Genomic DNA, 22565 nt, shown 5'->3' on the forward strand with positions numbered 1-22565 from the left:
CCTTTAAATATGTATCAATTGTGGAATCTCTTGAGGTAATTACATTCATTACTTCACATATTTATCATTTTTGTAGTGAAAACACGAAGATCTAACCTCTTTCAGTGTTACATAAATAATTACCAGCTGAGTTGTACAGCTAATCCTCCCTTCCAACTGGAGTTCTGCATCCTTTGGCCACTCCAACCCCATTCCCTGTTCCCAGCACTGAGGACCCTCCAGTCCCATTCCCTGTTCCCAGCACTGAGGACCCTCCAGTCCCATTCCCCATCCCCAGCACTGAAGACCCTCCAGTCCGTCCCCAGCACTGAGGACCCTCTAGTACCATCTCTGTACCCAGCACTGAGGACCATTTTCTTAATAAGGGATTGAATCATTTTTTCCAGATGACTTTGTGTGACAAACTCCCACTGAATAACCAATGTTTACAATTGATTTGAAATGCTATCTTTATCATTTAAATGAGTATTTACAAGTAGATGCAGAATATCGATTTAAAGATTGTGTTTGGAGTAAGACATGCCTTGGTAAAATCTGGTGATGTCTAGGGTGGTGTGTGCCCTACTGGTTAAGATGCCCATGTCCTTCGGGTCCGTTCCTGCCTCTGGCTCCAGAAGATCCCAGTTTCCTACGAGTGTAGGTCCTGCACAGCGCAGTGCACCAGTGTGTCTCTGTCACTGCGTACCTTTCAAAGAGACTGGGATAAATACATAAGAATTTAAAAATTATGCATGCTGGGCCCGGCAGCGTGGCCTAACGGCTAAAGTCCTTGCCTTGAACGCGCCGAGATCCCATGTGGGCGCCGGTTCTAGTTCCAGCAGCTCCACTTCCCATCCACTTCCCTGCTTGTGGCCTGGGAGGGCAGTCGAGGGCAGCCCAAACATTTGGGACCCTGCACCCACGTGGGAGACCTGGAGGAGGTTCCTGGTTCCTGGCTTCAGATCGGCACAGCACCGGCCGTTGCGGCTCACTTAGGCAGTGAACCATCAGACAGAGGATCTTCCTCTCTGTCTCTCCTCTCTATATCTGACTTTGTAATAAAATAAATAAATCTTGAATAAAAAATAAAAATTATGCATGCTTTAATTGTAAACAATACTTCTCAACATTTAATTCTCCAATCTCATCTTGATTTTGCTACTTTAAGTAGTAAATCAGTTAATTGCTTTTTTTGGTAAGATTTCTCTATTTATTTGAAAGACAGAGACAAGAAGATCTTCTAACAACTCATTCCTCACATATCCACAAAAGATAGAGTGGGGCAGCATGAAGCCAAGACCCAGGGCCTCCATTCTGGGCACGCGGCTTCCCGGGCATATCAGCAGAAAACTGCACTGGAAGGAAGAAGCAGGACTGGCTTCTAAGTACTTGGATATGGGGCGCAGTGTTCAAGAAGCAGCTTAACCCACAGCACCGCAATGCCTCCTACAGTCAACGACTCCAAAGGAGTGTTTATTTAATAAAGTGGATCTAAGATTTCATATGGATAACCACTTTATAGTAAAGGAGTAAATATGAATTGCTTAAATAATAATTTAATAAATCAATGTTTCAGTTACATGGATATATCCAAGAGAATTGAAAACATATGTCCACAAAAAATGCCCAAACAAATATTCAATGTATTATTCTCAACAGCCAGAATTTGAAAACAGCTCAAGTATCTATCAACAGATTGATGGATAAGCAAGATGTAATATCTCCATATAATACTACTCTGCCATAAAAAATGAATGAAATTCTGATACATGCTACAACATGGACAACAACCTTGCAAACATTACACTTAGTGGAAGAAAGAGGGCGTACACTGTATGATTTCATTTATATGAGATGTTCCTAATAGGCAAGTGCATACAGACAAATGTATGGTATTGGCTGCCAGGGCCTGAGCGAAGACTGCAGAAGGACTTCTAAAGGATGAGGTTTCTGCTTAGCATTCTGGAATCAGAGAATGGTGATGGCTACGAAACTATGAACACACTGAATAATATCGAGCTGTATATTTAGAAGGCTGAATTCCACTACACTTAGACCGCATCTCAACGAAACATCATTAACATAATATTTTACATGAGGCTGGTCAAACAGTGAAGACACCATATCCCACATAGAGATGCCTGGGTTTAACTTCCAGCTCCGGCTCCTGTCTCAAGCTTCCCACCAATGCTGATCTTGAAGGCTGCAGGTGATGGCAGAGACCTGAAGGAGCTCCTGACCCCCAGCGTTGGCCCTAACGCAGCTCTGACCATTGAAAGCATCAGGGGAGTGAACCATCGGATGAGAGCTCTCTCTCACTCTCTTTCTCCCCTGTCTCTTGGCCTCTTAAATAAATATATGCAATTTTACAAATTAGTATCATGTAAGAGAAAAGTACTGAGTCACAGAAGATATTCTTTCCCTCTCCCCTCTCTCCCCTAAGGCGAGCTTGAATAATCAATCTTCCTGTTAAAATGGAAGCTTTTTCTGCAAAAAGGAGCAGAGCACTGGCCCATAATCCTGACCTGCGCAGACTGAGGAAAGCACAGGGTTCTCCCCACAGCCATGCCCGCCCCTAGGCAGTGCTAAACGTTACTGCCAACAGCACTATCCTTCAGAACACAGGCTGAAACAGCTCCAGCTGACTTCCTGTGTTTTCTGTTCTTGCTGCAGAGGGAATGGACAAGCTCCTGGCGGTGGTAGGGAAGATCTGCAAAGGCTAAAAGGGACGACGACAGGTTTTGGACAAGCTTGCCCTAAACTATACAACGTTCAACAGGCTCCCTGCCCTTCCTGGGAGTGCTACAATCCCTGTTGTTAGACCTTGGAATCATCCAGAGACACCCTCATTACAGAGTCCTCATTTCATTGCCTGAAAGAGCCCACTGGCTTCCGTGAATCCCAAGTCAAAACCCCAGTTCTCCCTGTTGCTATCCTTGCCTAAAAGATCACACCACTGCAGGCAATAAGTTAAACTGGTCTGGGGAATCTTCTAGAAAAATGCAATCAAGTGTGTGTTTATTCCTTAATTCCCAATTCAGTAGGGTGTGCTTATGAACACCAACTAATTTAGAAATTACAGTACTGAAGGGGCCAGTAGCGCTGATTTCAAGCCTCACACAGGCAAGATTCCACCCAGTGTTTGCCCACACCTGCCAGCACATATGCGGCCATATGTTTTCTAAGACTTGGATTTCCTTTTTCAAATGCTATTTTAAAAAGGATTTATCTATTTTTATTGGAAAGACATATTCACAGAGAAAAGGAGAGACAGAGAGAAAGATCTTCCATCTGCTGGTTCACTCCCCAAGTGGCCACAGCAGCCAGAGCTGAGCTGATCTGAAGCCAGGAGCATGGAGCCTCTTCCAGCTTTCCCATGCAGGTGCAGGGTCCCAAGGCTTTGGGCCATCCTTTGCTGCTTTCCCAGGCCACAGGCAGGGAGTAACTGAGACACTAAGCAGTGCCCTCGTGGGATGCAGGTGCTTGAAGGTGTAGGATTGGCCTCTTGAGCCATGCTCCTGGTCCTTGAGAGACCATCTTAACATGGTTTGTTGTCTAATAGTTATGATTGGCTATCCCCCTTACAAGTCTGATTTGAGAAACAGCACCCGCCGAGAGGCTTTCATAAACCGTGCAGTGCAGCATCATACGCTGGGTACTTCCAGCTGCTATTGATAAATAGCAGTAGAGTGATAATGACATGCAACCAGCCATGCCTGTGTTCACTCTTCTTGAATTTTTTATCTAACTCTCCATGAGGGACAGGAGTTTTGACAGTCAATGAGACAGAGTCAATCGATCAAGTAATCAATTACGAATATAGCGACTATCACAAGGGGGGTGGAAATGCCATAGGTCTTAAGGATGAAACTCTCTCCAGTTCTTCACTCTTAGTAGATGTGAATTTTAAGATTCTTTCCTACGGTGATGGTAAGTCTGTACTGACCCATATCAATTTCTTGCCAAGATTTTCTCATGAGGGAACTGTTTGTGTAATCGATGTGGCAGTTGGCATTTCCACCACCTTAATAAGAACTGGGTCACATGAAGAGTCCTCCACGGGGGACAGTGACCAGGAAGGTCAGGGCTTGGGTGCCGACTGGGCCATCCAGCAGACCACGGTCTCTGCATCATCACCTCCCTCGCACTCTCCTTGCCTCATGGGAGAGAACACAGATGGTGGGCTCCAGGGCAGACTGATTGCTTCACACATTATCTACTAACCAGGTGTGACTTACAAAGTCCTGATGGTAAAGGAGGACCCCGTAAGTCTGCAGCATCCCCCAAAATACGCATAGATCTGTACCACTTATATCTCCCACCAGGCGTGTAACCGGCTGAGGACCCTAACAGTCAGACCCTGAATCCACCATGTCACCCCATCAACGCCGCTCTCCTGAGTCGGTGATCTCTCGGGGCATGAGTGTAACCGCAGGGGCTCCTCCTGTGATGCAGGGACCCCTCCTACGAGCGCCTGGGGCTTAACGGCACTATCAGCTTCACTAACACCTCCCTAAGTGTGCTGTGCTCTGAAACTGCCTACCCATCTGCTTTTCCTCTCCCCTCCTGAGGCCCTGGACCTGCAGCCCTCTGGCTGTGCCAGTCACAGCCTCAAAGCTGGCCTCTGTCCTCCTCCTGGCACTCACACCCTTCTGGAAGCTTCCCGAGAATTAGCTATACCCAGAGACCTGCTGTCATCCACAGAATCAGCACAGAGATGGAATGCCACTGCTGAGGATACATCCCAAAAACACGGTGGTTTCCACTTTGAATATTCTGTCTGGTTTTCTTTCGGCTTTGCTGGGAGGGAAGTTGCCACACTGTCAGCTGCTCTTTGAAGTGAACCACAGGCCGACAACAGAGGGAGGATTTGGGATAACAGCCAGGAAGGAAACAACACCCACTCAGGACAGAATCCTGACAACATGGAAACGAACCGGAGGTGGCCACTGTGAGTCCATCTTCAGAGGAGACCACAGCTCTGCTGGTATCGTGCCTGCAGCAGAGCCCCGCAGCTAAAGCAATCCCTGTTTCTCGCTATACAAAAACCCCAGATAATAAGAGTGTGCTGTGGAAAGCCTCTACATTCTTGGGCAGTGTGCTATGCAGCCAGAGACACTGAAGTGGCTGGTTTCCCGCTCCAAGCGTTCTCCCACCAGTCTCGTATGTGTCGCGTGCCATCTTAGCCTCTGTTGTTCACAGGGCTTAACAGGATACATCTCCACTTACAGACAGAAAACTGCCACCTAAACGGGTCTCTCTGCCCTTCACAGGGCTTAACAGGCTACATCTCCACTTACAGACAGAAAACTGCCCTTCAAATAAACAGCAATACGCGAATAGTGAGCTTCACTGCTTTGTTGACAATATCTGCATGAATCAGTTCAACAAAGCAGTTTTATCAGAACTCCACAGGAAGTACACTGCTAATGGTTAAATGAAATTTAGCTTGTGTCCAAAACCAAAATGATAGCTTGACCACTTTCAACCTTTTAAACTAAAATGTGTACCACAGGTTTTTTGCCAACTTTTTTACCAGGGTTGAAGAACTGAAAAGCAGTTTCTTTCCTAGCACTTGTCGCATTTTAGAGATGAAAGGGAAAAGGAAGACATTTAGTCATTAGGTTTGCACAGCAAGAGAAGTGAGTTTAGGCAGAGTGCAGGTGGGTGTAGAAGGAGTTAAGGAGACAGGCTTGTGGATCCATGGGGAAAGCACAGTTCTACCTGGTATCTGCCCACTTTTCTGACCTCTGGGCTTGGGTCTGTCTGAGCTTTAAAGGTCCTGAGCCCCTTAACCCTGACGGAGTAAACTAGACTGTGTCTGTCTTGCTATGAAGACAGACTCACACATGTAACAAACATACAAAATAGACTACCATTTTTCTGACTTTTCAAACCAGGTGGATTGTTTATGTAAAAATTTAAAAATAGCAAAATCCCCATTGAATTTAATCGGTGAGCAAAAACTCAGAATATTACAAAAGAAAACATAATACAATTTTTTTTCCTCAGGAGGACAATGAGGAAGATAAAAACGTAGTTCAATTTTATGAATGTATTGCTAGAATTACACATACGGATGTGCCTTACAAATGTTCCTTCATGACACATCTGCAATTCCTTGTGATGAAAGTGAATGGACACAGCTAGGAGGACGTAATTTTAGGTGTGTTCTCTCTCAGGGTTAATGTGCTACAGTTTCGTTCAGTCTGTTCATGTGTTTAATTGCCTTCTGTTATTATTTTTATGCAGGAACTCTACCCAGAGACCAGCGCATCAAAGCAATCGCATTTGGCTTACGTTCCTGCAGTGAGAACAGACCCTGCTAACTACAGCGGAGTTCACTCCCCGGGCCTCATCTATACCCGCAGTGTCAGTAACTCGTCCGGCCGTCTAGACACGAACGGTGCGAGCATTACTGAACTGTTCAGGTCAATCAAGGGTCCACAAATAATTTGGAGGAAAAACCAATATTTTCTATACTCTAATCTGGCTATGAATTTTACTGGTTGGTTTTGAACATGCATTTTTATTTTATTAATCAGATAAACAACTGCTCAACACCTCAGTAGGTAGTTGATACTCATGTGATAATACACGTGAACTACTAGTTAGAAAACAACAATAATTTGAAATGCAACGGTATGTAAACGTCAATGTATTCCAGCCGGTTTCTAATGTTTAGCATGTTAGCAGCAGCCAGGGCTGGGCCAGGCCAAAGCCAGAAGCCTACAAGGATGGCAGGGACCCAAGCAGTTGAGCCATAACACCTTCCAGGGTGCAACAGAAAGCTGGAATTCAAAGCACAGCTGCGACTCAATCCAGGTGTTCCAGTGTGGGACACGAGCATCTTAACCACACTACTAGTAACCACCCAAGAATTAGAAACTGTAGGGGAATGCTGTGGAAAGGAAGTCACCTGGGGACTAAGGGCAACTTTTGCCTTTCTTCTTTCTCCCCAAGCTGTCGTTGAGCTCCTTTGTTCAGCCGGGCCTTTCTGCCTACTGAATACCCACATGCCTCTAAGTGTCTTTGCTTTCTGGGGGGAAAAGTTTCAGGCTCATCTTGATTTTAATTATTTTTTATGCCCCGAAATGCAGCATCAGATATTTAAAAAAACAACAAAACCTTAGTTTTTAATTGAGGGCAATACTGGAGAAACAACGGGAAAGAAGAAGCTGGGCTCTTAGCGTCTATGGAATTTTTTTCACATGAGCATTGGAAGGAGGTAGAATGACAACAGAGGAGTCGCCATACAGTTACCATGGTAACAGCAATACTGTCTGAACAGAACAATGGATTCATGGCAATGTTTTCAATTCATCTGCACGTAGTTCCCTTTGTTCTGCTCAGAGGACTTGTTTTCGACTTTGGTTAATGGAATCCGTCTGTCTTAACGTCAATTTTAACATGTCATATTCCAGCATCTGAACCACCTGTGTTACCCTGTGTGTTGGCCCTTAAAAACTCAAATTCTTTTTTTTTTTAAAGATTTATTTATTTTATTACAAAGTCAGATATACAGAGAAGAGGAGAGACAGAGAGGAAGACCTTCCATCCGATTTTTCACTCCCCAAGTGAGCCGCAACGAGCCGATGTGCGCGCCAATCTGAAGCCAGGAACCAGGAACCTCTTCCGGGTCTCCCACGCGGGTGCAGGGTCCCAATGCATTAGGCCGTCCTCGACTGCTTTCCCAGGCCACAAGCAGGGAGCTGGATGGGAAGTGGAGCTGCCGGGATTAGAACCGGCACCCATATGGGATCCCGGCGCGTTCAAGGCGAGGACTTTAGCCGCTAGGCCACGATGCCGGGTCCAAAAACTCAAATTCTTAAAATTATCCTCATTTTTCTTCTGATCCTTAGCCTAGAAATTCTTATTTAAGTTTTTATTTATTATTAGTTTGAAAGGCAGAGAAGCAGACAAGTGGGAGATCTCCCATTCCCTGTTTCATTCTCAAGTAGCCAGCCAGACCAAGGTCAGCAGCCAAGGCCTCCAGCTGGGACTCCCACACGGATGACATCACCTGCTGCCTTGGAGAGCACGCCTTAGGAGGAAGCTGGACTCTGAAGCAGAGCTGCAGCTCAAACTCGGGCACTTTGACATGAGATGTGGGCTCCCCAAGCACCATGGTGACCATCACACTCACCACACTCAGGTGTTCTGGAATTACTTCTTATATAAGGCTTCTTCAAGAAGTTCATGGAAAAATGGAATTGAAAGAAAAGCTTATTTTGATGCAAAAGCATTTTGAATTCATGCCTGTTTTCACAAAAAGCATTTTCCATGTACATTAGGAAATGCATTTATTTGCTTATTTTTATTTGAAGAGAATAAGGGGACACACATATAGATAAAGATCTTTCATCTGCTGATTCATTCCCCAAATGCCTTCAACAGCTGGGGCTAGATCAGCCAGAAGGCAGGAGCCCAGAACTCAACTGATACCTCCTATGTGGGTGGCAGGGACCCAAGTGCACTACCTGCTGCCCAGGTACCTGGATTTAGAACTAAAGCGAGGACTCAAACTCACGGACTCAAGTTTAGGATACAGCCTTCCCAGGTGACATGCTAACCACCACATAAAATGTCCACTTCTTGGTGTATGTTCTGAAGATCCTTGGGACTGCTACAATGGCTCAGCTGGCTAATCCTCCACCCATAAGTGCCAACATCCCTTATGGGTGCTGGCTTTTGTTCCAACTGCTCTGCTTCCCATCCAGCTTCCTGATCACAGCCTGGAAAAGGGAGACCTAGAAAAGGCTTCTGGCTCCTGCTTCCTGAAATGTCATCTTCCCTCAGGAACACAATCACAGATCCAACCTAGGCTGATTAAGAAAAACAGACAGTCAGAGAAAGCATCCACACACCGTTCCTCAAATTCCTGGCTGCTCTAGGGTGTCAGGCCGCAGGATCCAGAGCCTGCAGCTCCACCAGCTTTCCCACATGGTTGCCTTTGAGCGTGTACATGAACAGGAAGCTGGAATGAGAAGCACTCGAATCCCGGCACTCTGATCAGTACATGGGCATCAAACCTGGGGTCTTAACTGCTAGGCTATGCACATGCACCCCTAAATCTCTCCTTTTATGCTGATTTTTCCTGTCTTTTTTTTACCTTACACCAATGCCAAACAAGCACTATGCTTATTTGGTTGCATATTTATTTATTTTAAGGCTGTCCCAGAGCTCAATTCCACAAGTCCTTGGGTACCAACTATTGTCTCAGCGTTGCACAACTCGAATGATCTCAACCAGACAAAAATAACCAGAAAACAAGTCTAAACTGCATTTAAAAAAAATTGAAGCCAGATTCATTAGAAAACTGTATTAAACAAAATAGTTGGAGAATTCTCTCACAAGAAAATTTGTTTTGAACACGCTCTGCTTGATTTATGGTTGACTCTGCTGTGCTTCACGACACCATTCCATAGAAGAAATAGTTCGATTGAATTACAGCAGGTTTCCTATTCAAATTAATTTTACATATTCCTCTAATGATATTACATGTATTTCTGGGACATTTGGTCCACCTCCAAAGACTTGCAGTCCAAGATTTTTTTTTAACTTAGAGAAAATTATAGCTACAGAAAGTTTCAATGCAATATCTCTCAGTTCTTCACGGACTAAAACATCCCATCACTATAGTCTGTGATAACTTCCCAGGTACCACAGAGATAAAACACAGACTTATCTATAAAATCACACTCCCCCACAAAAGATCCAGTCGTTTGACATAAAAAAAAAATGTTAAGGAAAAAGAAAAAAGAAGAAAAAGCCAGTTTCCATTTTACTAGATGCACAAATAGGGAAATCAAGAAACATGATGTGAACTCAGCTCAGCCTTACTATTTGCAGCTTAATGCTTTGATAACAGAAGGAAGCATGTTTACATGTGGTCTTCTGTGGAGGAAGAACAGAGAAGGATCCACTGAGGCAGGTGTGCAGTTTTGTTTGGACAGGAAAATGGGGAAGTTGAAGTCTGCGGGGCTTTGGTCAATGAATTACGAAGGGGAAATGTGCACTCAGGACCGGTTTAAGCTGGGCAACTGAGCTAAAAGACTAGAAAGTGAAGGTTGGAGAAAATGAGTAGCTGAGAGCCAGATTCCAGAAGCAGAGATATTGTGGCCAGCTTGATTGTGGGTGTGGAAGATGGTTACCAAGGATCAAGCAAAGGAAAGTCCTTGGAGGTATCTCGAACCTATTTCAGCTTTTTATACTTTTAGGTTTGTTTGTTTTTATGAATAGTATATAAAAACAATCAAATTTTTAAAAGAGTTATTTATTTTTATTACAAAGTCAGATATACAGAGAGGAGGAGAGATAGAGAGGAAGATCTTCCGTCCAATGATTCACTCCCCAAGTGTGCGCAATGGCCGGTACTGAGCCGATCCGAAGCCGGGAACCAGGAACCTTCTCCAGGTCTCCCACACGGGTACAGGGTCCCAAAGCTTTGGGCTATCCTTGACTGCTTTCCCAGGCCACAAGCAGGGAGCTGGATGGGAAGTGGAGCTGCGGGGATTAGAACCGGCGCCCATATGGGATCCCGGTGCATTCAAGGCAAGGACTTTAGCCACCAGGCCATGGCGCCAGGCCCAGCAATCAATTTTTTAAAAAGTATTGTTCACTTTTGGGGCTGGTACAGTGGCTCAACAAGCTAATCCTCCCCCTGCAAGCACTGGCATTTCCTATGGGCACTAGTTTAAATCCTACCTGCTCTACTTTCCATCCAGCTCTCTGCTTATGGCATGGGAAAGCAGCTGAGGCTGGCCCACGTCCTTGGAATCCTCCATCCACATGGGTGACCTGGAAGAAGCTCCTGGCTCCCAGCTCAGCTCTACCATTGTGGTCATTTGCAGAGTGAAGGAGCAGATGGAAGCGTTTTCTCTCTGTCTCTCCTCCTGTAAATCTGCCTTTCCACTAAAAATAAATAAATCTTCCAAAGATTGTTTACTTTTGTTTATTATTTTCCCAGCATCTTTGAAAAATACAATTTCTCTTACTTGAAAGGCAGACAGACACACATACAAATAGAGAGAGAGCGACAGAGAGAGGGTGAAAGAGATTTTCTGTCTACTGATTCACTCTGGAAATGCCCACAGTGCCAAATACGGGCTGGACCAAAGTCTGGAGCCCAGAACTCGGATCAAATCTCCTATATGTGCATCCCAGGAAGCTAGGTCGGAAGTGGAGTAGCCGGGATTCAACCGGGTACCCACATATGGGAGGCAGGCATCCCAAGCACGGATCAACTCTGTGCCGAACACCGACCTCTACATGGTTGGCTTTGTGTTTGCTTTTCTCTCTAATGCTTTCTCTTTTTTAAGAAAATTATATATTGGCACGGAGATGCTCGACTCTCCTGGCTCACACTCCAAGGGTTTGCAACAAATCAGAGCTGAAGGCTGAAAATGTGAACCAAGTTTCCCAAATGCGTGGCAGGAACCGAGATACCAGAGTCGTCCCCTGCTTCCTCCCAGGATCTGAGGTAAAGAGCTCTCACTCTGACACTGTCGCTTTGCCTTTCAAGTTAAATACATCAGCAAATAAATACAATTGTAAAAGTCCATTTCTGGATGGGCATTGCAGCTCCTTGGGTTAAGCCACCGCTCGGGGCGCTCACATTCCATCCCAGGGAGTCTGAGCTCCAGCGGCTGGAGCAGTTCTCTGTCGAAGAACGCGTAACAGGATGAGTGATAAAGAACTCGTGGCATATTTGGATGTAGAACATTGTGCAGTCACTGTAAGGTTGCAATAGACAAAGGCGTTCTTACGTAAAACACTGCTTAAGACGTATTGAGTGTTTTCAAAAGCATGCCCTAAGCTCCTCTGTGCAGAACAGCAGATACATGTCCATGGGATAAACATACAGAAAAAGAAGTGAAGGCTGAGACTCAAGCTGTAACCATGGTGGCTACCACGGAGCAGAGAACTAGCCATGGAAATGGAGTGAACGGGAACCTCAATAGGCTCCTGTATGAATTTTTGTATTGCTTGAGCCATTTGCCATAATAACTTATTTATGTGTCATTTTAAAAAGAGAGGAAAAAAATAGCATGGAAACCAGCAAAATGTTGACAGATGGTTTGTCAGAACTCCCAGGAAAAAAAAAATGCAAGCAACGAAAAAACAACAGAGGGAGAAAATATCAGGTCAATATCCTTAGCTAATTAAACCCAAGAAAGAAAAGGAGTAGAGAGGCAGGCGGAGGACCCGAGTCAGCGGGATCTAAACCTCGAGCAGGAGATCAGCAAGCTCCGAGAGCTGTTCACTGCGAGCACAGCCCATTACATCTGTGATTTAGGAAGATCATTTTGTCAAAATCGGAACATCACGAATCTTTCTACGGCTCTATTTCAGAGAGGCTGTAAGGCATCGTTTTATTTCAACACCCAGGAGGAAACAATCACGAGCCAAGAAAGATTTAAATATCCTAGGAGACAAGAGTTTCGCTTGCCAACTCTCAGGGAGCTGAGATTTACTTGTCCTGGTGAACCAAGATGCTGAGCAGAGAACAGACTTTAACAAGCAGGCAGGGGCCGAGCAGAGACATCTGAAAGTCAGCTGTTTTTAATTCAAGAGTTGCTTTTTATATTTTTTTTCAATTAAAAATTTTTAAAATAAAAACGTATTTTTATACTGTGGTTCTTCATATAAAACAAATTAAACTTAGCGGCTTCCCCGATGCGCCTGTCAGTCTCAGAGCGTTCTGCTTCTTGCAGCATGCTCGGTGGTTTATAAACGTTACGCCACACATCATCTCAGGTGGCCCTCACACTATGCTAACCTGGCCCTACTGATCCTATTTTGTAAGAAACCGAACTTTCTGAGCTGGAAGGAATTGCTTCCACAGTGTCGCCTGAGGGGCTGGTGTTTGTGATGTAGTGGGCTTAACCACCTCCTCTGACTCTGGGTCCATCTTGGGTCCCATCAGCTCTGCTTCTGATCCATCTCCACAGGAAAGCAACAGAGGATGCTCAAATATGCAGGTCCCTGCCACCACGTGGGGGACTCATGTGGACTTCCTGCTTCCTGGCCTCAGCCTGGCCTTAGCCTGGCCTAGCTTCTCTGTCAATTGCTCTTCAAATAAATCAATACGTCTGATAAAAATCATCAAGGAAACGCAAGGGAATGCCATAGCTGGGATACACACTATAGACATGGGTTAACGTATCTGACCATCCCTTCAATAATACGAGAGCACTTTCAAAAATGTGTAGAAAGAGGAATAAAGAGGCAAGCCAGTTGTGATACAAACACTTTTGAAATCTGTGAGCCTCAGAACAGGCCTGGGGAGCTAGACCTGAACGCTTCTAGAACGTACCATCAAACAGAAGAACTCTACCCTTAGGGAACAGCTGTGTACTGTTGCAAAGTTAACACCATGCATACTAATACGTATGATCTATAGTACAATCATAAAACCCATAAAATACAGAGTTAAAAAAAAAGTCCACGCCATTCCTTACAAGGAACACAATCAGCTGTTAGAGAACTGCAGGACACTGTCGTAGTTTTCTGTTCTGTACGCATGTGTCAGAAGGGTAACCAATGGAACCCTTCTTTTCTCACTTAGCACCATCTCATAGCTTTCTGTCATATGCCAGCAGAGGGATACATGATGTTTATGTATCAAATCCCTTACTACTGAACAGATGAGAGTTTTTGAATTTCCCTCATGTAAATACTGGAGTGATGTTAATATCTTTCCATCATTTAAGAAAATGTTCTGCTGTGTTGCGAAGCCTTCGTTTACTTAGCCACCTAACTCACATTTGCTATTTTGATTTTTCCTTCTCTTTAACCTTTGTTATTGCAGCATGTTGTAACAAATATTCCTTGCACCTTTTTATGTCTATGTTATGAGGTGGAGTGCCATGGAACATTTTCTGCAGACAGCCAGATTCTAAAGTTTGTGTCTGTATTCCCTCTGTCCATCTCAGTATTTCTACATCAATGATAAACAAGGAGTGCTTTCTTAAATTACCGCCAAATTGCTGTCAAACCAATGAGAGCTACTGTATTTTTTAATTGGTTTGGTGACAAATGAAGTTGCACCTTTAAATACTTTTTAATGGCCATGTGTTTTTCATAGAAAACTTTTGCAAACCTTTTGAAGGCTAAATAGAACAAACATAAAGTCCTCTTTCTACATACCACTGCTAGAAGCTTAGAAAAAAATGCTCCCCACAAGGAGAGCCTGACTGTTTGCTTACAAGCTGGTAACTAGTAACACAAGCTTTTGGCTTCAACTCCCGGCAGCCCTTCATTATTTAAGTGATGGGATGGAAGCTCTCTGATGTCAGAAACAGAGCCGTGGTCATCTTCCCCTGGGGGCCGTTTCCTCACCAGTCTCCATCAAGGTTCATCCCAGGGCTTGGCCACATGTTATACATTTTCCCATCATGTCTGAGTATATTCTCCTGATTTCTGTAAGTCCGGAAGAAGACACTGGACATCAGAAGCCTCTACAAGAACTACTTTGCAGGGCTTAGTACTATGGATCAATTGGCTAATCCTCCCTCTTCAGGCACCAGGATCCCATAAGGGCACTCTCCAAGTGCCTGCAACACTCAGGGCTTGGCCAGCCGAAAAGCCAGGAGCCCAGAACCCAGTCCAGGTCTTCTGCGGGGACAGTAGGGACCTAAGTACTTGAGGCCTTCCAATTTCCTCTAGTTCGAAGTGGCCAGCCAAGGCGCCATAAATCAGAGCATGGCGGGGTTCCTAGAAGGAGAGGAGATTCGGATGCAGACGTTGGAGTGAGTGGTGGGAGGACACAAGCAGACAGAAGGCAAGGAAGGCCAGCTGTAAGGCCAAGAAGGGACGACAGAGACATCCACACGGCCGTCACTTGGAACCTAGGCTGCTCCTTCCAGAACGGCACAAAGCGTGCTCGCTTACACGGCCCCAGAAGCTGATGTGTCTGGCACGATGCCCGGCGAAGGCAGGAGCTGTGGATGTGAATTGTGTCTCCCCAATCCAGGGAGCAAACGGCCCAGAGAAAGGCAGCAGCAGTAAGCAGCTAAGCCTTCTGCCCCACAAGACTGCAGCACAGTGGCAACCTCAACGCCGGCTCTCAGCACTCAGAGCTCATCTCCCTCTCCTTTCCCTTTTAGAAACAGGTAGCAGGAAGGCTTCAAAGGCATTTCACAAGCAGCCAACAGAAAGGAGAACATTTGCGATACCTTTAATCCAAGCAATGCTGCTTTCTTGGTTGTACCACTGTTACTGAACTAACAGGTGAACTTGAGTTACCAGAATTTCTTTCTCTCACTTTTTAACGATTCTATTATTATTATTATCATTATTATTATTATTATTATTATTATTTTGGAAAGAGAGAGAGAAGGAGATACAAAGAGAGAAAGATCTTCCATCCGATGATTCACTCTCCAAGTGGCTGCAATGGATGGAGCTGAGCCGTTCCGAAGCCAGGAGCCAGGAGCTTCTTCTGGGTCTCCCACAAGGGTGCAGAATCCCAAGGCTTTGGGTGGTCCTCAACTGCTTTCCCAGGCCACAGGCAGGGAGCTGGATGGGAAGTGGAGCAGTTGGGATATGAGCCCACGCCCATATGCCACTACGCTACCGTGCCGGGCCCATCTCCAGGACTTCTAAGGATGTGTGAGACCAGGCATTGGACATCCTCAAGTTGATCGATCACCCAACATTGAAATAGTGGAGGGGAAGGAAATATTCTAAACACCAGTCAGGGCCTGTGGAGGACACACCTTCCTTCACCCGTTAACCTTGTCCTGGTAGACCAAAGACAACCAAGAGAGCAACAGGAAGTGACTCCTCCACCTTGATTATGCCTTACCTGTTCCCAGGCAGATCATTATGCTCCAAGGCTCCCAAAAAGACAAAGCTGCCTGATGTTTGCAGACTCATTGGAATAGGTGATGAAAAGCCACAAGAGCTCACTGACTGACCCTGACTCAGAGCCTCCTTCCAGAGCGAGGGGCCTGCGTGGGGTGCAGGAGGGTAAGGGCTGCCTGCAATGCAAGCATCTCATAGGGGCGCAAGTTCAAGACCGTTCTCATCAGCTGCCTGGGAAAGCAGCCCCTGCCGCCCACGTGGGAGGCACGGAAGAAGCTCCAGGTTCTTGGCTCTGGACTGGTCCAAGTCCAGCCATCATGGCCATTTGAGGAGCCTGTGGGTACAAGTGTGCTCTCAGCCTTTCAAATAAATATGAAACAAGTAAATCTTTCTTTGAAAACCTGCATATGGAGACTGGTGTTGTAGCACAATAGGCTAAGCCACTGCTTGTACTGCTGACATCCTTCAGGGGTGCCAGTTCAAACCCTAGCTGCTCCACTTCTGATCCAGCTCCTTGCCGACGCCCCGGTGAGACGGTGAATACCAGGCTCGCGGCCTTGGCCCAGACCAATGCTGGTGTTGCAGCCCTGGGAGGAGTGAACTGGCTGACGGAAGAGATGGAAGATCAAGCGCTCTCTCTTCCTCTATCACTCTAGTTTTCACATGAAGAAATATACCTTTCCTGAAAAATCCTGCAACAGACTGTTCTATGCTGCAGAGTGTTTGGTTTAACCCTCAATCATCTAAGATTTCTATAAAGGCAATATTAAAGAAATTGGGTTTAAAATCTTTTATTTATTTGAAAGGCAGAGAGACAGAGTGCCCACCGGTTGGTTCTTTCCCCAGATGCCCAAAGCAGCCAAGGCTAGGCCAGGGGGAGGCTGGGAGCAAGGGCCGAGGGGCCCTGGGGAGAGGCCAGGGGCCAGGGGAGGGGGACATTCCAGGTGTCAACACAGACAGCAGTAACTGTGACTGCTTCTCAGGGTCTGTACGAGCAGAGAGCTGGCATCAGGAACAGCGCTGGGACGCGAATCCAAGCACTTCAATATGGGATGGATGTCCCAAGCGGCATTTTAATTGTTGTGCCATTGAACCTGAAGAAAAGACTGTTTAGAACAGTATGATCGGGATTATTGTAATAACTGAACTGGCTAGTCCACCTTACGAGTGCCAGCATCTCAAATGGCTGCCAGTTCGTGCCCTGGTTGCTCTGCTTCCCATCCAGCTCCCTGCTTGGGGCCTGGGAAAGCAGTGGAGGACGGCCCAAGGCCTTGGGACCCTGCACCCGCGTGGGAGACCCGGAATAGGCTTCTGGCTCCTGGCTTCGGATTGGTTCAGCTCTGGCCAGTGTGGCCTTTGGGGGTTAAACTAGCAGATGGCATATCTCCTCTCTGTAAATCTGCCTCTCCAATAAAAATAGTCTATGGCCATGCCACCCTGAACGCGCCCAATCTCGTCTGATCTCAGAAGCTAAGCAGGGTCGGGTCTGGTTAGTACTTGGATGGGAGACCAACAAAAATAAAGAAATCTCTAAAAAACAAAACACCCAGTATCAATGTATAAAATCAATTTGTACAGAACAGATCCATCTTATGTAAGTTTCCCAAGCTTGCTATTTTAAGGTAGTTTCAGCAACTGGAGAGATTTTTGTCCTGCCTGTATGTATACTTCATTGTGCTGGTTCAGTCTCAGACTTGGGGTCACGCACACTGAATGTCACAACCCAGTGCAGCTGTGTGACTGGTGGAATCATCTAGCTTCCCTACGCCTCAGTTTTCTCTCCTGTCAAATGGGCACGACGCTGTGACTGAATGAGAACACCTGTTCTGTTCCTGGAGAAGAGGCAGTCAAAGCACCCAGCATGTCTGCCCTCCGCTTGCGGCTGCAGCGTTCTGGTTAGGCCGACTGCCTTTGTGCACAGCAACGAGCCCGCTGCTGCGGGACGGCCACGAGGCCACCACGAGGTGACAGCCAAGGCAGGGGAGCTGAGGTCTCGCCCAAGCCCTCTGTCTTGGCACGTTTGGGTGCATCGACTTCCCAGCCCAGTGCTATTCAGATCTTACTCGCTTCACTTCTGGAGCTCACTAAAGAGGGATGCAAACCTCTATCCCCTGGAGTTTAGCTAGAAACCCTCAGGAGGTTTCATCTGGATGAGACCCAGTGGGCAGCCTCCTTACTAACAGAGGAGCAGCTCCCCTCAGAGGCCTGCGTGGGAACTGCACCTCGAAACTCAAGTGTGCCCAGGGGGAATTTACAGTCAACTTGTATAGAAGCTTCCTGATAACCTGTGCTGCACAGACATGTCAAGATGGGCATCCCTACCATAGCAACACTGCAATCAAGATGGGCATCCCTACCATAGCAACACTGCGTGCTCCTAAGGGGAACCACCGCCGTGTGCAGAGGGCTTGGGGTGGGGAGGAAGAGGAGACAATGAGGTCAAGACAACTTCATCCCAACATTCAGCCCTGGCAGAGTTCTAACTGGATAGAGCATCCTGATTAGCTCTTGCAAGAATAGGGTGCCGGAAGCTCGACCAAGGCTTTGGCATTGTGGCACAGCCAGCTGACACAGTCTGGGACCTCAGCAACCCACATCACAGTGCTACACGGAGTGCCAGCTGCTCGTACCCAGCTCCCTGCTAACGAGCCAGACGTGGGTCCCAGGATCTGATTCTCTGTCACCCCCCAGGACACCTGCGTGGAGTTCCTGCCCCTGGCTTCAACCTGGCTCAGATATGGCTGCTGCAGCCATTTGGGAAGCAAAGCAACGGATGTAAAATCCATCTCTCTCTGTCAGAATGAATAAAACATAAGCATATACATTTTAAAAATACAGAGACAAAGCTAGCACAGGTAACAAAAGATTAGCCAACTAAATATGAATGTATCCATGAGAAACATTTCTGTGTTTTTGAGGAGGAAAGAAAAGTGGAGGAGAGGAGAAAGGTTGACCCCATAATAAAACATAAGGCCCGATGATCTTGCTCAGGTGCTCAGAAAGTTCCAGACTCCACCAGCCCCAGTTCAGTGAGGGCAGGGCGTGAGGACAGGGCGTGAGGACCCCAGCCACCGAGGGTCCCGATGCTTCAGTGAGGGGATGGAAAAAAGACTTAAGTATACAACCCCAAACCATGAAATATGAGAAGGAAACACAGAAAAATGATTCAGAACAGTGACCTGGGCAATGATTTGGATAAGATGTCAAAACACAACCAGGGCCCGGTGGCTAAAGTCCTCACCTTGAACATGCCGGGATCCCATACGGGCACCAGTTCTAATCCTGGCAACTCTGCTTCCCATCCAGCTCCCTGCCTGTGGCCTTACAGCCCAAAGCCTTGGGATCCTGTACCTGCGTGGGAGACCCGGAGCAGGCTCCAAGTTCCTGGCTTCGGAGCGGCTCAGCTCTAGCCGTTGCAGCCGTTTGCGGAATGAATCAGTGGATAGATCTTCCTCTCTGTCTCTCCTCCTTTCTGTATCCTCCTTCCAATAAAAACAAAGCAAAACAAAATACCAACTGGCGTATTTTGGACACCTAACATAATAGATTTAAGGCTTTCAAAATACAGTAATATTAACATTTTATATCCTGACTATATTTGGGTTTTTGTGGGTTTTTTTAAGATTTATTTATTTTTATACATAGATTTGTACAAGACAGAAGGAGAGACGGAAAGAAAGATCTCCCATCTGCTGGTTCACTCTACAAATGGGCAGAGATGAGCTGATCTGAAGCCAGGAGCCAGGAGCCAGGAGCTTCTTCTAGGCCTCCCACACAGGTGCAGGATCCCAAGATTTTGGGTCATTCATTCTCCACTGCTACCCAAGCCACAAGCAGGACGCTGGATCAGAAGCCGAGCAGCTAGGCCACACACCAGTGCCCACATTGGACGCGAGAGCTTGCAGGTGGAGGCTGAGCCATATGAGCCACCGTGCCAGCCTCAATGGACTATATTTCCCACTAAGTTCAGTCTAGAATCATATACAAGAGTGGTGATTTCTATTGTTCATTTTATTATGTTCAGGAAAATATTTAAATATTGATGGATTTTAATTATCTACAAAAGTCTTTCCTCAAAATTCAAAAGATCTGTATAAAGTAATATTGAGGTCTTTGAATTTTTAACTATGATTCTTTCTCTTCATACAGTATATTTAATTAAATGTCAACAAAAGCAATGCATGTTTTAGTGTGAATAATGCAGCTTTAAAGAAGTTTATTATGAAAATTTTCTTGTGATTAATGTGTTGGATTTTAAAGTAAACCATCCCTTCAAAAAAGACCTCTAAACTCGTCTAAGGTGATCTAAAATCCTGGGGACCCTGTCAACCACCTCGGAGACACACACGGAGTTTCCTGGTGCTGGCTCCAGTTTGGCTAAGCTCCAGCTGTTGCGGGCATTGGGGGAGTATACCAGTAGATGCAAACCAAGTCTCTCTCTCTCTCTCTCTCTCTCTCTCTCTCTCTCTCTCTCTCTCTCTGTCACTAACCTCTTTCATGTAAAATGAATAAATCTTGGGCCCGGCACCATGGCCTAGCAGCTAAAGTCCTCGCCTTGAACGCGCCAGGATCCCATATGGGCGCCGGTTCTAATCCCGGCAGCTCCACTTCCCATCCAGCTCCCTGCTTGTGGCCTGGGAAAGCAGTCGAGGACGGCCTAATGCATTGGGACCCTGCACCCGCGTGGGAGACCTGGAAGAGGTTCCAGGTTCCCGGCTTCAGATTGGCGCGCACATCGGCCCGTTGCGGCTCACTTGGGGAGTGAATCATCGGACGGAAGATCTTCCTCTCTATCTCTCCTCCTCTCTGTATATCTGACTTTGTAATGAAATAAATAAATCTTTAAAAAAAATGAATAAATCTTGAATACATACATCTGGGGCCCGTGCTGTGGCACATCAGGTAAAGCCATGGCCTCGCGTGCCTGTATCGTACATGGCTCCTGGTGTGAGGCCCGGCTGCCTCACTTCTGGTTCAGTTCCATGTCCAGGCACCTGGCAAGGGCAGCAGCAGCCAATGACCCATGAGCTTGGGTCCCTGCACCTATGCGGGAGGCCCAGGGGAAACTCCGGGCTCCTGTTGGGTCTGACCTGGCCACAGCCATTATCACCACCTGGAAAATAAACTAACAGATGGAAAACTTCCATCTCTTTCTGCCATTCAGGTAATTAAGTAAAAGCTTTAGAACAAAGAAACAAATAAATAAATACAATTTGTGGATCCTGATTGGTTCCTGGTACAGGAAGAAAAAAAGGAGCTTAAAACCCCCTTAGGTGGATGCTGGGGCTCAGGATGAGAACACCCCACACGGAAGGCCGCAGAAGCGAGCCTTCTCCCATCTCCCTCTCTCAGCCACCTGGTTCTGACTCCAGGCAAGCCATGGCAACCGGAACTGCTCTCCCTATGTCACACAACCCTCCTCCGAAGCCAGCCATGAACCTAGGATAATGCAAAGCTAGCCTGCTCTGCTTTCTGCCTAAGAGCTGGCCATCATGCAAATCTCCGCCCCAGCTGGTCGCTAAGACTCTCCTACCTGAAAGGGGCTTGTCCCAGGCCCGGAGGCAGACACTGCAGAGAGGCCAGAGCCGACGGGCTCTGCCGGCACCCAAGACTACTCCCTGGAGAGCAGCACTTTTTTTTTTAAGAAAAGATTTGCTTTCCTTGTAAAGGCAGATATACAGAGAGAAAGATCTTCCATCCACTGGTTCACTCCCCAAGTGGCTGTAGTAGCCAGAACTGAGCCAAACCGAAGCCAGGAGCCAGGAGCCTCCTCCAGGTCTCCTACACGGGTGTAGGGTCCCAAAGCTTTGGGCTGTCCTCAATTGCTTTCCCAGGCTACAGGCAGGGAGCTGGATGGGAAGCGGGGCTGCTGGGATTAGAACAGGGCCCCATATGGGATTCTAGACATGCTAGGAGAGGGTTTATCCACTGGGCCACTGTGCCAGGCTCAGATCATGCCCATATTGCCCAACGATTTTACCTGTGGCCCTTCCTAACACTTGCTGAGTGCTCAAATCTTAGTTACTGAAGACTTCCACGTCGTGTCAACACTGACGTCACGCCTTCCTTCAGCTCAGTGTCTTTGGTTGGAACACTAAGAGCTGGGACCATGGGGAGGGAAGGCGTCACATCCTTCCACCCCCACCTACAGGGAGAGTCCAAGAACTTTAGCCCTAGATGACCTATAAGTAAATACAGTGTCATGAGTTTTCTTGGGTGCCTAATCACGATGTGTTATACAGGAAAATATCCTTAGTTTTAGGTGATGAAGTATCAAGTTTTAGATGGCTCTCAACATATTTTTAAAGGTTCAGTGAAAAAAATCGTGGGTTGTGGTGGAGCAGTGTGGTGGCTCCGTAGGCTAATCCTCTGCCTGCAGTGCCGGCATGCCCCACAGGCTCCGGTTTGAGTCCAGGCTGCTCCACTTCTGATGCAGCTTGCAGCCTGGGAGAGAAGTGGAGAATAACCTGAGTCCTTGGGGACCCTGTACCAAAAGTTCCAGTCTCCTGGCTTCAGATGAGCTCAGTTCTAGCTCGTGGGTCCATTGCGGGAGTGAACCAGCAGATGAACATTTCAAATAAAAATAAACCTAAGCAAAAATCTATGGACACATGGGACAATCGTGACGTAACAACTGCTACATCCATACACGGATTCCATTGTACTCATCCTTCAACAATGCCACAGCACGGAAAGATTTCAAAGTAAAACATGGAGTGGAAACGCAAGTCTAGAAAAGACTCAAAAAACAATGATTAGACTCTGCGGATCAGGAG

Source organism: Ochotona princeps, chromosome 32 (genome assembly GCF_030435755.1).
Source record: "Ochotona princeps isolate mOchPri1 chromosome 32, mOchPri1.hap1, whole genome shotgun sequence".
NCBI lineage: Eukaryota > Metazoa > Chordata > Mammalia > Lagomorpha > Ochotonidae > Ochotona > Ochotona princeps.